This window comes from Heptranchias perlo, chromosome 7 (assembly GCF_035084215.1).
Source record: "Heptranchias perlo isolate sHepPer1 chromosome 7, sHepPer1.hap1, whole genome shotgun sequence".
In the NCBI taxonomy this organism is placed as follows: domain Eukaryota; kingdom Metazoa; phylum Chordata; class Chondrichthyes; order Hexanchiformes; family Hexanchidae; genus Heptranchias; species Heptranchias perlo.
The window spans coordinates 76009959-76021201 of NC_090331.1; positions in this window are offsets into that span (position 1 = coordinate 76009959).

The window sequence follows — 11243 nt, forward strand, 5'->3', positions numbered from 1 at the left end:
GAACTGTGATGGAAGGAAGGAATGCTGAACTTTCATATTTAAATGAATAAACTCTGAGACATCGAATCATAGAATCATAGCATGATACAGCACAGAAGGAGGCCATTTGGCCCATCGTGCCTGTGCCAGCTCTTTGAAAGAGCAATCCAATTAGTAACATTCCCCTGCTCTTTCCCCATAGCCCTGCAAATTTTTCCCTTTCAAATATTTATCCAATTCCCTTTTGAAAGCTATTATTAAATCTGCTTCCACCACCTTACCAGCAAGTGCATTCCAGATCACAACAACACGCTGCATAAATATTTTGTTCCCCATTTCGCCTCGAGTTCTTTTGCCAATTACCTAAGATCTGTGTCCTCTGGTTACCGACCCTTCTGCCACTTGAAACAGTTTCTCCTTATTTACTCTACCAGAACCCTTCATGATGTTGAACACCTCCATCAAATCTCCCCTAAACCTTCTCTGCTCGAAGGAGAACAACTCCAGGTTCTCTAATCTCTCCACGTAACTGAAGTCTTTTATCCCTGGTACCATTCTAGTTGATCTCTTCTGCACCCTCTCTAAGGCCTTGACATCCTTCCATTCGGCACTTCTGGCTGAAGAAAAGGCTGATAAGCGTTTGCAACCATCTTCAGCCAGAAGTGCCGAGTGGATGATCCATCTCGGCCTCCTCCCAATATCCCCACCATCACAGAAGCCAGTCTTCAGCCAATTCGATTCACTCCATGTGATATCAAGAAACGGCCGAGTGCACTGGATACAGCAAAGGCTATGGGCCCCGACAACATCCCGGCTGTAGTGCTGAAGACTTGTGCTCCAGAACTAGCCGCACCTCTAGCCAAACTGTTCCAGTACAGCTGCAACACTGGCATCTACCCGACAATGTGGAAAATTGCCCAGTTATCTCCTGTCCACAAAAAGCAGAACAAATCCAATCCGGCCAATTACCGCCCCATCAGCCTACTCTCAATCATCAGCAAAGTGATGGAAGGTGTCGTCGACAGTGCTATCGAGCGGCACTTACTCACCAATAACCTGCTCACCAATGCTCAGTTTGGGTTCCGCCAGCACCACTCGGCTCCAGACCTCATTACAGCCTTGGTCCAAACATGGAAAAAAAGAGCCGAATTCCAGAGGTGAGGTGAGAGTGACTGCCCTTGACATCAAGGCAGCATTTGACCGAGTGTGGCACCAAGGAGCCCTCGAAAAATTGAAGTCAATGGGAATCAGGAGGAAAACCATCCAGTGGCTGGAGTCATACCTAACACAAAGTAAGATAGTTGTGTTTGTTGGAGACCAATCATCTCAGCCCCACGACAAAGCTGCAGGAGTTCCTCAGGGCAGTGTCCTAGGCCCAACCATCTTCAGCTGCTTCATCAATGACCTTCCATCCATCATAAGGTCAGAAATGGGGATCTTCGCTGATGATTGCACAGTGTTCAGTTCCATTTGCAACCCCTCAGATAATGAAGCAGTCTGTGCCTGCATGCAGCAAGACCTGGACAACATCCAGGCTTGGGCTCATAAGTGGCAAGTAACATTCGCGCCAGATAAGTGCCAGGCAATGACCATCTCCAACAAGAGAGAGTCTAACCACCTCCCCTTGACATTCAACGCTATTACCATTGCTGAATCCCCCATCATCAACATCCTGGGGGTCACCATTGACCAGATACTTAACTGGACCAGCCACATAAATACTGTGGCTACAAGAGCAGGTCAGAGGCTGGGTATTCTGCGGCGAGTGACTCACCTCCTGACTCCCCAACGCCTTTCTACCATCTACAAGGCACAAGTCAGGAGTGTGATGGAATACTCTCCACTTTCCTGGATGAGTGCAGCTCCAACAACACTCAAGAAGCTCGACACCATCCAGGACAAAGCAGCCCGCTTGATTAGCACCCCATCCACCACCCTAAACATTCACTCCCTTCACCACTGGCGCACTGTGGCTGCAGTGTGTACCATCCACAGGATGCACTGCAGCAACTCGCCAAGGCTTCTTCGACAGCACCTCCCAAACCCGCGACCTCTACCACCTAGAAGGACAAGAGCAGCAGGCACATGGAAACAACACCACCTGCATGTTATCCTCCAAGTCACACACCATCCCGACTTGGAAATATATCGCTGTTCCTTCATCATTGCTGGGTCAAAATCCTGGAACTCCCTTCCTCACAGCACAGTGGGAGAATCTTCACCACACGGACTGTAGCGGTTCAATAAGGCAGATCACCACCACCTTCTCAAGGGCAATTAGGGATGGGCAATAAATGCCGGTCTCGCCAACGACGCCCACATCCCATGAACGAATAAAGAAAGTGTTGTGGGGCAAGTTGCATCTAGGGGTGGGGTCTCCTTACACCAGGAGTACACACTCACTCAGTTAGGGCCTAGGATATTCCTGGAGCCGAGTGTGTTGAGGTGTGCCGTTCTCTAGATAGCTGAAATAGACCTCATTGGTGAAAGGAAATGCTTAGACCCCGGATGAAATGGAATATTTGGAAAAAAAAATTGCTGATCGGCCCCTTTGTTCAGGGAACCAGGGATGACGTAGTGCTGAAGAGCAAAATTAGTTTCAACAGGCTATTGAACTGCAGAAGTATCGCTATTAAAGTCCACATATTGAACAAGAATGGCCAATTTTCCCTTCTTATCACAGATACTGCTGAATTCAATCATTGAGCCCCCACCCATCCTGATGTTGTCAGTTTGAAAGCATCCAAAATGTTGGTAGATATGTGTGTACACAAGAATTCTGAGTGTGAACAAAGAAATCTGAATCTAAACATAAAGAACTCCCAGCCAAAGGTTTGTCTGAGAGAATTGCTTGCCCTGCTGCAAAAACTCACCTTTTATCCACATCTACGTTATCCACACCGGCTGCAACTCACCTTCGTTTCCATGGTGTGTTTCAGAGGCCACAGGAAACACCTTGGGCTCGATTTTAGGGTCGGGTTACCTGCGGGTTTCCAGCGGGGGGGCCCCGAAAATCCCGATCTCCGATCACGTGACCGGATTCGGACGAAATCCCGGCCACTTCCGGGTACCGCGCTGATGTGCGGGGCTGCGCGCGCAAGCCCCGCTGGTGGGAATCCCGCAGGCAATTAAAGCCAGCGGGGTTCCACTTGAGAGCACTTAACTTGCTCGTTGTGGTCAGTTAATGAGCTGAAGCAGCTGTCAAAAGAGGAAGTGTGGGATTTTACGTTCAAAGCAGTCAGTTTCCCACACTGGGGGAAACAGGACCCTTCAAACCAGGCGTGTTGCAGCCAGCAGCCTGTGGCAGGTGCCAAGGTGCGCTCCATGGGGGAGCGCCCTCACCCACGCAGGAGGCCACCGCGTCACATAGGGCAACCCCTGCCCCCCACCACCCCCCGGCCAAGCCAGAGGACAGACCGACACGAAACCGCAGCCCCAGTCCGAGGACCCACACACCTACCCTGCACAACCCCTCAGATCAACACCTGCCAGTTGGGTGGTGTGTGGACACCCTCGGAGGACGAAGAGCATGACCACCACCAGCAGCCTCGCAGTCCACGCCGTCCGCCGCAGAGACGTGGATCCCCCCAACACGGTGTGGTTGCACGCCCACCTGCACAGCAGGAGGGAGGGCTACCGCAGAGAGAGACGCGTCGCAGAGGGCACTACCCTCGCCACAGGGTCCACAGACCGAGGCGCAGCTCCCCGGACCTCTCCGAGCAGCAGTGCACAGGGAGGCGCAGATTCGCTCGACATGTAGTCGTGGAGATCTGCAGCCTCTTTCATGCCGAGCTGCTCCTGGCTGGCCCCAGCACCAACTGCTTACCTGTCGCTGGCAAAGTCACCACTGTCCTCCACACCTTCTCCTCCGCATCCTTCCAGGGTGCAGCCGGCAACACCGCCGATGTCTCTCAGTTGTCTGCGCGGACGAGCCCTGCAAATACACCTGCACCTACTCTGCAGTAACACGATGGGTGGCATCAGTGGTGGGTCCTCATAGTGATACCCAGGAGCGGGCATTATTGGACACAATGGACAGGATTCGCGGAAACATGGCAGTGGTGGTGTCAATGTAATGTGTGCTGTTTGTGGCTCTGAAATTCCATATGGGTAACACCCATGACAAACCCTCAGACACCCTTGTGCACCCCCTTCATGCTGACGAGACGTTTGCCTTACGCTGCCTACTGCACATATGTGATGCATGCCCTGTGGCTGCAGCACAGGTGGTGGCAGGTTGAGTGAGGCTGGCCGTGAGGGAGATGCACGAGAGGGTGAGTATGGGATGGAGCCATGAGATTGTATGAGGATTGGGTCGCGTGTTAGTGGCAGGATGAGTACTGGCGAGGTGAGTAGGTGGAGGTAAGATGAGGATGGGGTGTGAGTGGGCATGAAGGGTGATGTGACAGAATAGTGTTGGCGGTGCCGAAGGAGATTTGGGGTGGGGGCAGTGTTGTGGCAGACGGAGTGTAGGGGAAAGACTTCGTGTTCTCACTGTGGCTGACCTACTGCGGTCATTGCAGCGCCTCCTGCACTGTATGCAGGTGGGCGATATGTTGGTGGCGCAGGTGACCCCCTCTGCCACCTCGAGCCAGGCCTTCTTGGTGGCAGAGGCAGGCCGCTTCCTCCCGCCCGCCGGGGGGAAGATCTGTGTCCTCCCCCTCCTCCTCACCCCATCTGATGATACCTGGGGTGAGGCATCATTAAACTGGGAGCAGCCTTCCCCCTGGGCTGCTCCATGCTGCAATTTGTCCCATTGGTTGCAGCATCTGTCAGTGGAGGACTGCCCCTTTAACTAGAGATCCTCCAGCTGACAGATCGTACTGCGCATGCGCAGCCCGACCGACGCGCAGGCCAGCGCCGTGGACCCCGGAGGAGCAGGTAATTGATTCCTATTAGTGGATTGCCTGCTACGATCGCGTGGGCAACCCACTAATTTCGCCGTTCGCGTTTTCGACGCTCCCGGAGGACCACCCGCTGGGAACCCGCAGGCCTGCTAAATTCGAGCCCCTGAGGCAGAGTTAAAATCCTTTCCCTGCCTCAATACACAAAAAATTAAACAGTTTAACAAGTTTAACCATCTAAATCACTGCTTTAAATATCGGCCTGCCGGCTTTAATTCACTTCAGAAAGCTGTGACTCGTCAGATTGAAATGCTGGAAATTCAAAAAGTGTCAGAACAACTTCTTAAAAAAACTCGTACAGTCCAAATACTTAACTTCAACAATACAGAAGTAAAGATGAATTACTTCTTGCTTGTCAAAACCTTGAGGGGGTGGGGCAGGAGTCAATTGCAACAGCACAATGGGTTTTGAAGAAGTTCAAATTGATTTATAACCAGAGACCGTCCTGCAACTGTAACTTTTAATTCTTTCAAGCTGCATTTTATCTTACCTTTTGTTTTATTTACAATTAAATTCTGGATAATAAAATCTGTTCAAACAAGCAGACAGTATTTCAGTTCATTCATCTCATTTGATGTATTTAGCGTTTATTTTAGAAATGTCCAAAATTTATTAACTCTTCGATGTCCAACTAATGTAAGGAATGTATGAACTAATGCACAGTAATGTAAGGAAAATTGTTTTTAGGCCAATTCCGGACTGTTCTTGACTTTCTTTCTCCTGACACTTGTATTGCACCCCCTCCCCCACCTCCCACCCGTTGCCAACATTATTATTGGGAATATTATTGCCCATTAGGAATACTCCTATCTAAGATTTTAGGAAGAAGAGAAGATTCTATGGAAGGATGCCGGGCAGATCAGGCTGTACACAAAAATAGAATAGAAAAACAGAATATTTTTTAAATGGTGAGAAACTACTAAATGTTGGTGTTCAGAGAGACTTGGGTGTCCTTGTACAAGAAACACAAAAAGTTAGTATGCAGGTACAGCAGACACTTAGGAAAGCAAATGACATGTTGGCCTTTATTGCAAGGGGGTTGGAGTACAAGAGTAAGGAAGTCTGACTTAAGTTGTACAGGGCTTTGGTGAGACCTCACCTGAAGTACTGCGTACAGTTTTGGTCTCCTTATGTAAGGAAGGATATACTTGCCTTAGAGGCAGTGCAACGAAGGTTCACTAGATTAATTCCCTGGATGAGAGGGTTGTCCTATGAAGAGTGCTTGTGTAGAATGGGCCTATACTGTCTGGAGTTTAGAAGAATGAGAGGTGATCTCATTGAAACATATAAGATTATGAGGGGGCTTGACAGGGTAGATGCTGAGAGATTGTTTCCCCTGGCTAAGGAGTCTAAAATAGGAGGCATAATTGCAGGATACGGGGTCGGCCATTCAAGACTGAGATGAGGAGGAATTTCTTCATGCAGAGGGTTGTGAATCTTTGGAATTATCTACCCCAGAAGGCTGTAGATGCTGAGTCATTAAATATATTTAATCTGAGATGGATAGATTTTTAGACTCAAGGTGAATCAAGGGATATGGAGATCGGGCGGGAAAGTGGAGTTGAGGTCAAAGATCAACCACGATCTGATTGAATGGCGGAGCAGCCTTGAGGGGTCATATGGCCTATTCCTGCTCCTATTCCGTATGTTCTTATGTGTTCCATTCCAGCATATAATCTAGGCTAATCCTTTGGTGCAGTACTGAGGAAGTGCTCCATTGTCAGAGATGCCATATTTCACACAAGATGTTAAGCCAAGGCCCTGTCTCTTTGTTCAGGTGGATGTTAAAGATCCCATGGCACAATTTTTGAAGAAGAGAAGACAGTGCTCCGGATGTCTTGACCATTATTCATCCCTCAATCAACAGCATTACAACAGATAAAATGGTTTCATCTCATTCGCTTTTTGTAGAAACCTGGCCACTGCTTTTGGCTACAATAACAACATTGACTACACTTCAATAGTAACTCAGTGATTGTAAAGGGCATTGAGATGTCCTGAGAACATGAAAGGTGCTTCATAAATGCAAGTTCTTTCTTTCTTTCCTTCTTTCTTTATGAACGTACCTCCTTTGTCAAACGATTGGTGAATGTGGAGGCTCCTCTTCCCAATGGAATCTGGAACAACAGATCTAAAGATACCATTAACATTTGTGAATGCCTGACTAACCGTCATGTGGATGCTTCCAATGGCATTATAGGTCATGCTTTCAGTGGCACTGCATGAAAGAGGCATGACAGGGGGCTCAACAGCCAGTATGCCCTGATTGACAACAGCCACCAAGATGCCACCAAACATATCAACCAGCCCTGACTGCCTGTGAAGAGTTACGGTCACAGATGTAGAGCTGTGCCACCTGCTGTAAGGATACCTACCAATGCAGCTTTACGGTGCTGGTCAGCTGAGACCTCAATCCCGTCTCCACCTCTGTGCAGATGCTACCGTGGCTACCTTCAAACAGGGCGACCATCTTCACAACCATCTCATGCAGCACCACCTCTACTTCAGCAGCCAAAAAACAGGTGATTGGGTGCTGGGCTGCTCCATCACTTGCCTGTAGACTGATGCTGGAACACTGGGTTTCCTTCCTCTTTATTTTTGCCTCTCTTTCAGTCTTGGCAAAGGTTGCCATTGGTTTTCGATGCTTTTTGTCCTTCCACAAACTTTAAAAATATTTCTCCCCATATTCTTGCGCTTTCTTTTAATTACCTGCAACTGTTTAAATTTCACTGACACACAATTTTCCACTCCCACCCATTAATCTGCTCCATGTGTCTGTTCAAATCTGCACTTGAAACTGTGAATAAATTTTGCAAATGGTCCGATCCTGGAGAATTGAATGCTATTAACACATTACCATTCCAGTGAGATTTCCACCAGTTCATTTACAACTGGCTTACACCAGTACAGGATAAAAATAGTCTGTTAATGTTAGTTAAAATGTCTTAAAACTAAACAATTAAAACAGCGGGAAACTGGTTTAAAGTAGATAAATTAATTCGTTTAGAAAAATAAACCAGGTCAATTAATTACGTAAAAACTTTGATTAATTAAATAAATAAAACAAGGTTAGATAGGGATGGCATTGCAGGTGATGTGCCGTAACCGCAGAATGTGGGAGTTTGTAGAGAGCAGCGTGATCCCCGGCAACCACATCTGTAGTAAGTGTCTGCAACTCGAGGAACTTCAGCTCAGAGTTGTTGAGCTGGAGTCTGAGGTGCAGACATTGCGATGTATTAGGGAGGGGGAGAGTTACCTTGACACTTTGATCCAGGAGGCAGTCACACCCTTTCGGTTAGGTAGTGGTTTAGATTTGGTTAGTGGTCAGGGATATGAGGATGTGACTGCGAGTCAGGCAGGTAAGGGGACCCCAGAAGGATGAGTTCATGAAATCCATTTGAAACATTTTTCCAGAACAATATGTCAAAGATCCAACCAGGGAACAGGCTATTTTAGATTTAGTATTGTGCAATGAGACAGGATTAATTAGTAATCTTATAGTTAAGGATCCTCTGGGGAAGAGTGATTATAATATCATAGAATTTCATATTTTCTTCGTGAGTAATGTAGTTAAGTCTGAAACTAGGATCTTAAATGTAAACAAAGCCAAATACATAGGGATGAGTGGTGATTTGGCTAAGGTAGATTAGGAAATTAGATTAAAAGATATAAGAGTAGATAAGCAATGGCGAACATTTAAAGAAATAATTCATAATTCTCAATGAATATACATTCCCTTAAGGAATAAAAACTCCATGGGGAAAGTGATCCAACCATGGATAACTAGAGAAGTTAAGGATAGTATTAGATTAAAACAAGAGGCTTACAATGTTGCCAAGAAGAGTAGAACTCCTGATGATTGGGAAGGTTTTAGAAATCAGCAAATGATGACCAAGAAATTGATAAAGAGAGAAAAAATTAAATATGAGAGTAAACTGGCAAGAAATATAAAAACAGATTGTAAGAGCTTTTACAAGTATGTAAAAAGGAAGAGATTAGTGAAAGTAAATGTGGGTCCCTTAGAGTCTGAGACAGGAGCAATTATAACGGGGAATAAGGAAATGGCAGCGACTTAAACAAATATTTTGTATCTGTCTTCACAGTAAAAGACACAAAAGACATATTGGAAATAGCGGGGAACCAAGGACCCACCAACTAATGAGAGTGGGGAACTTGAAGTAATTAAAATTAATAAATAAAAAGTGCTGGAGAAATTAATGGTTCGAAAAGCCAACAAATCCACTGGACCTGATGGTCTACATCGTAGGGTTTTAAATGAGGTGGCTGCACAGATAGTGGATGCATTGGTTTTGATCTTCCAGAATTCCCTAGATTCTAGAACAGTCCCCATGGATTGCAAGGTAGCAAATGTAACCCCGCTATTCAAGAAAGGAGAGAGAGAGAAAACAATGAATTACAGGCCAGTTAGCCTGACATTAGTAGTAGGGAAAATGCTAGAAGCCATTATTAAGGACATAGTAACAGGACACTTCGAAAATCATAATCTGATATATTCTCTGGAGTTTAGAAGAATGATAGGTGATTTCATTGAAAAGTATAAAATTCTTAAAGGACTTGACAGCGTCGATGCTGAGAGGTTATTTCCCCTGGCTGGAGAGTCTCGAACTGGATTGCATATTCTCAGAATATGGGGTCAGCCATTTAAGACTGGGATGAGGAGGGTTGTGAATCTTTGGAACTCTCTACCCCAGAGGGCTGCGAATGCTGAGTCGTTGAGTATATTTAAGGCTGAGATGGATAGAGTTTTGGACTCTAGGGGAATCAAGGGATATGGGGATAGTGCGGGAAAGTGGAGTTGAGGTCGAAGATCAGCCATGATCTTATTGAATGGCGGAGCTGGCTCGAAGGGCTGTATGGCCTACTCCTGCTCCTATTTCTTATGTTGTATGTTCTTAAAACCATTTCAGTACTTTGACAAATGGAAAAGCCATACAAATGTGGATGCACATTATGGCAGTTCTTAATTCAACTTGTCCTGATTTGATTCTTGACCAAATCTGCCTTGAGACTTTCAATCTTGTTCTACTCTTTTTTAAGTTCTTCTATCTCCACCTGGATATTTCCGCGGGGGTTCTCTGTCAGGAGATCTGCAGGGTTTCCACTGATCTTCCACTGACATTACTGCAGGAGCCAAACAGAAATTCAGAGCCCAATGTTTTTGTCTAATCCACACATACTTTCACTTGTCATCTACTAAATACTGACAATGTACAGGGCAAAGCTCCTCACTTATTATTTGGAAGTAGTTAATGGGACCAGCCTGTGCCAAACGGTCAACTCGTGCTCTTCATATCCATCAGCCTCAATGGAGCTTGACTTGCCCAGGAGTGCATATCAGGAATTAGTGTGCACGTGGCCCATGATTTTTGTCTATTCATTTTAATGGATGGAAAATCATGGGAAGCACACCCTAATTCCTAGAATGAACTCCCTGCAGATGATGCTCTGTGCCAGGAGAGTGACTTTCTAACATTACCCCGAGTGTCTGGCCGACTGCACCATATAATGCTCCAAGCGGTCTGCTTCAAAAAGGTATTCCATTCTCTCACATCTACAGTTGTAATGCCAAAAGTATTCTTCGCATAAACAACTTCTGATGACCATGAACTAGGCATGAGATATCGAACAAACTAATAAAGTGTACTTTTATGAATTTATCCTCGCAGCGTGGAGCTTTGCCTGCTGCTAGTGCATATCAGCAATTAAATGAGGATTGTGCCCCAAACCCCAATATGAAGGTGAGTTCAAAAAGGTCAAATGTATCCAGTAAATGTTAGGTGGTAGAGTTTGTGCTTTGGGCGCAATCAGGAAATTGGGCTGGTTAGGTTACAGTTCAAGTTTCCACCAAAATTGATTTGCATAATCACAAACGTGAAATCTCCCATGAACCAGTGCAATCGGGCAGCGTAATAGAACACAATCGTTTCTTCTATTTCTTTCCATTAAAAAGTATTTCTTGATGTAATTAATGGTGGTAACTTGGTGCAGTTTTATTAATGCAGCTGAAAATGGGTTTAGCACCAAAAATAAGCATTTTTGATTTGGGTGTCCAGTCCTCCACCTGAGTAATCTGAATTAAAATCACTGAAAATTACTTTAAAAAATTATACTGAAACATTTAATAGTTCGATATTTGCAATCTTTCTGAATCTGCAGTAGATGTGCTTCAGAAAGCCTAACGTAGATGTGATACAATTATTGAGGCTCTTTTAAACTCCAATTGGAGTGGGCTAGGGAATCAGACTTTATTGATGAATAAAATGAATTTGAAGACTGGTCAAAGGGATGAAAACAATTAGGAGGCAGAAAATAAATTCAAGCAAAGAAAACAAATAGAAA